Genomic DNA, 5,035 nt, shown 5'->3' with positions numbered 1-5,035 from the left:
AACAATCTGTTCCAATGAGCAACTACTTCCTACAGAGTTATTTTCTTCACCGCTCATTATATGTCACATTCCTTATATTACCAAATGGATCATTTGGAATTTGTAACTGACTGGTTAATTTGTGTTTCCTCCGGGTGAGTTAGCCAAGGTTGTTGACTGGAGACCTCCCACTTCTCCTTCTGTGGTGTTTCTGGTCCTTCTCGGAGAAGCCGCGTGCCGCTAGCATGGCTGATGCGCGTATCTGTGGTGGATTTCCCATATAGTATATGGGTTCAGCCTAAGCTCATGTCTTACTCAAATTCTTTGGGCCTTATTTATGAACCCCTGACACCGCTGTTTCACTTTTTGTGATGCTGCTGTAATGCAAAAAATGCACCACACTGCGCCATATTTACAAAGTGACGCATCTAGACAGATGTGTCACTTTGTAAACCCCTGTGCTACATTATACCTGCCCCAGGTATAATGTATGCAGGGTGGGCCTTCCGGCTCAGAAAAGGCTTGTGGGAGTGTTGCAGTGAAATCTAAGAGATTTCACTGCGACACTTCTATGGCCTCACTGCGTCAAATCCTTATACCTGCTTGGAGCAGGCATAAGGCGTGACGCAGACCTTTTTACATGGGGCTTGCCCCATTTCAAATGAGACATTGCTGGAGTTGCGTCTGTTTCCAGACACACTCCAATAATGTGTCATTTTTGCGTCGACAGATATGTCAGGATATCTGATGAATCTGCCAATCCTTGCGACACGGTACAGCACTCCATGACAGACGCGTGTAGTGTGTAAGAGGCTTCGTTAATGTGACAGGTCAGCACTTTCAATAAATGCACACTCAACCACGTCTTACAGACTAAACTGGAAGCGAACTGCGGTTAGCTACCTAGAAGGAAGCATAGGCGTGCACCACTCTCCGCCATTTAACATGTCCGCTCAGAACGCAAAGCCCCTCCATCATCTTAATGTAACGACCCTTAAGATGACATCTAAGCTCTACCTAGGCGCCGTTCCAGGCTGTCCACCACTCCAGCAACAACTGGGCTTCATCTGAAGTCACCTCTTCACTTATTATTATTATTAGAATCTGTATTGCGCAACGAATCATCGCCACAGGGATCTCTCGGCGCTTTTGGCAGCACAGTACTGGTGGCTAGGACAGAGTTGCGGGTCTAGAACAGCCAGGTTTTTAACTGCTTCTTGAATTGGCCCAAACTGGTGCAGGTGCATAACTCATCCGGCAGACGGTTCCAGTGAAGAGGGGCTAGATGAGAGAATGCGCGCCCTCCCATTTTGGCTCTCCTGATTTTACAAGGGCGAAGCAGATTCCCATTGCTGGATCTTAGTGAGCGGGCAGGAATATAGGGTATTATCTTTCTCCTTAAGTAAACCAGTCAGTCCCCTGCAGTGCTCTAAACACCGTCATCAGGAGCTTAAACACAGCTCTCTTCCTCATAGGCAACCAGTGCAGCTGTTGCAAAAGAGTACGAGAGGGGGTACGCACTGGTTTATAAAGGACCAATTGTGCCGCTGAATTTTGCACTACTTGTAGCCTAGCTGCTAGGTCCTCCCTGAAACCTACTAGTAGTGAGTTACCATAATCAAGTCTACTAACTAATAGTGCCTGTACTATGGTCTTTCTGCCCTCCAAAGGGATCCAAGGGAAAATCTTCCTCAGCATCCGCATAATGCCAAAGCAAGTGCCTGATACTGATTTCACATGTTCCTCCAGCGAAAGTTTGTTGTCAGTCAGTATTCCCAGGTTCGTGCATGTGTGGTTGGGTGCCTCACCCAGTTCCATCGCCCACCAGTCCGAGGATCATAGCTCCGTAGCCCTCCCAAACAGGAGGATCTCTGTTTTATTGGAGTTCAGTTGCAAGAAATTCTCGCTCATCCAGGTGGCAATTTTCAGCTTGCAGGCCTTAAACTTTGCTCTAGTTTCTGCTAGATCCGTCTCGATGGGGTTTATCACCTGAGTGTCATCCGCATACGAGATTGTCTCAAAGCCACAAGATCTAATAATGGTAGCCAGCGGAGCCACATATATGTTGAACAAAGTGGGGCGTAAGATGGAGCCCTGCAGGACCCCCTTGTCTACTGCCGTGGTCTGAGAGACAAATGTGTCTAATTGGACATATTGTGTTCTGTTGTTAAGGAATCTCTGCAGCCAAGTCCAGGCCCAGCCTTCAACACCAATCTCCCTCAGCCTTATCCACCATATCCTAAGAAAATTAGGCCAAAAAAGCCTTCATCTGGTTAAATGTCTCAAAAGCACCAAGACATACCCTTCAGGAGTCTATGACCAATCGGATGGCTTTCTTTCTGGTCTATGCCACCTGCCAAAGCAACCTTAGGGGGGCAGGTCATGCCGCTTCCCCTCGGCTGCTCTTACTGTAGAACTTCCAAATTAAATGCAAATCAAGAAGCAAACAGCTGGACATTAAATTGGTTAGAGATTTTTTGGGGAGAGGTAGGTTCACACTTTCTTTAAACACACCAGGAAAATAAATGCTTTTAAACTTGCAAATTGTTAAATATTGAAATCTCTTTTCAATATTTTTATTACTTTTGCTTTGTTTCCTGACTTTCATTGTATACCAGTTTTGTAGTCTAGATATGCTGATGTCGTTTTGAGCACAGGCCTGATGTAGAGTCTGTTGGGTGGAGTTTCTGTGCACTATGGTGGTGTTTTGGTTTTATCCAAGGGATGAAACCCACCATCATGAGAGCCTATTGATAAAACAATCTTCGGTGGAAAGCTCGCAAGTGCATGTTTCTTCTGGCTGAATCTCCACCAGGAAATAAGGGAACAGGAAATATAACCCAAAAATGGGCCATGTTATCACCATCCACAAATCTAGTCCCCACAATATGCTGATGGGTGTTTCCCACCATGTTAAGGACACCACACTCATGTTTCCATGAACACATATACCTCTTCCGGATGGGAAACGGCCTTTACAACGTGGGCAGAGCCGCGCGTGCCATTTCTCCGCAAACTCCACCGCGTATGTCTTAACCATGCATATGCGGGGTTAAGGCAGTCCATGGTCTCGATGCTGGGACGGGCGGGCCCAGGAACAGGAAGATCGGGAGAGGACGCAGTGAGGCAAATGGGGCTTGGGTCAGGTTTTGGGGGTCGTTTTCAAGGGTTGGGGAGTCAGCAGTTTTTGGGACTCATGGGAGGTTGGAGTCGTTTTTTGGGCTTGTGGGGGGTAGGTAGTGTTTAGGGCTCAGGGGGTCGGGTAGTGTTTAGGGCTCGGGGTAGTTTTTGGGCTTGGGGTGTCAGGGTAGTTTTTAGGGCTCAGGGTGGTGGGTTGAGGTGTGATCATTACCACGCATCCTTTTACCAGTCATGCTCCTACCACAAAATTGTGTGGTAAAGGCAAGCGTGGTAAAGGAGTGCATTGTTTAGACACATTTGTTGTTGGGACTCCGCAGTAGCGGCACGCATAGTTTAGCCATGCGTGGCTCTGTCATACAACCCCCCCAGACATGTTGGTGGACCACCACCTTAGATTGGGCGGCCGATCTGCTTCGCCCCCCCCCCCCCCTGTTCACTAGTTTCTCTGCACTTTGCGCGTTAGCTGGACTCTCAAAATGTGGATTTTCAGCTTGAGGTGCAGGCGGTAAATCCACCGGTATCACAGTGGACTTCCTATTACCCTCTCCTCTAAAATGTAACCAGGCTCAGTCTTCTGAGGTCAGGTAGCGTCTACTTGGTTCAACAACCCCTGTGACTCTCCCCTCTCAACAGGAAGAGCACACTTCTCTTGAGATGCTACTTAATTTAGGCCTGAGTGACCCCCCTGCGTCTCCCTTATTTAATTTGTAAATAAGAGACAGAGTTCAGGTTATTTCTCAGGAAGCCACTGAGGCTCACACCACCCCTGCCAGCCCTGCAAAGGCTAGTTCCAGTGCTACCCACTGACGATCACACACTTTGACATGTTCCAGGCCAATCAAATCAGTAAGGATGCACTAGACACACTATTTTTGATTTGTTTTTAAAGTATTTGGTATTGTAAAACACAAGATGATTATGTTTAAAAAAGATAGACAGTGCCACCAAGTGGTGGACCGTCATAATTAAGTGCAGTTGTTTAGAAATAAGAGTCAGTTCTGGGCTCTGGCAAACACCGGTACACAATAAGCACCACGGTACAAGCTTCCTTTATTGTGAAGCTACAATCAGTGAGTGTGACCACAGCTTCACACATAAGTAAGACCTCCATAGGGAGCGCTTCTTCAGGGTCAGGCCTACTGAGGTAATTTAAAACAGACTTAAAATCATGTCAACACTCGCTCTGAGGACACACACAACCCGCAAACAGTCCAGGTGACTGCCAGGCCTTTCCTCTGGGCCCTGGGGCCGTCAGTGGTACTGTGGCAGGTACTATAATTTACCCCTGGCATTCCAGGCCTCAGGTACTGTTGCCTTCCAGCTGGATAACAAAGTTTCTACCTAGTACATTTGACTCCTCTTTCAGTTTAAGTTTTAGTAAGGGGGGGGGGGGTGTTTTGTCAAAATATTGATTTAAAAATATCGGGAGACAAATATTGTGATGCACAAATATCGTTGACAAGAATGTCATTTTTCGAGGTAAGCAATATCTTTATAACTAATATCGATGTGTCGATGAATCTCCAAAATAATATCGATGTTCTCCGCTGTCCACCCCCCCCCCCCGCAGCATTACTTAATGGCGCTGCTGCGCAGTAAAAGTCCACTAACCTTTTGGTGGACTTTCTCGGCGCAGCTCCTTCAGGTATCTGCTGCTGCTCCCGTTGCTGCTGCTAAGGAGTTCGAGGCCCTCCTGTACCCACAGGCTCCAGCCTGCGCCCCATCCCTGGTGGTCCAGAGGTAGGGCCTCACTGCTCTGCTGCCCCTCTGTATCTCTTTCTGCATGTCTCTCTCTCTTTATTTTTTCCTGCCTCTGCCTTTTGTGCTTCTGCTTTTCTTTCCTTTTCCCCTGTTTTTCCTCCTTATTCGGCCCTGCCGCTGCAATCCCTGAATGGCCCGCCCCCCTCCAGTGACC

The sequence above is a fragment of the Lissotriton vulgaris genome, chromosome 10 (assembly GCF_964263255.1).
Source record: "Lissotriton vulgaris chromosome 10, aLisVul1.2, whole genome shotgun sequence".
NCBI lineage: Eukaryota > Metazoa > Chordata > Amphibia > Caudata > Salamandridae > Lissotriton > Lissotriton vulgaris.
Note: the sequence above shows the minus strand (reverse complement) of the source record.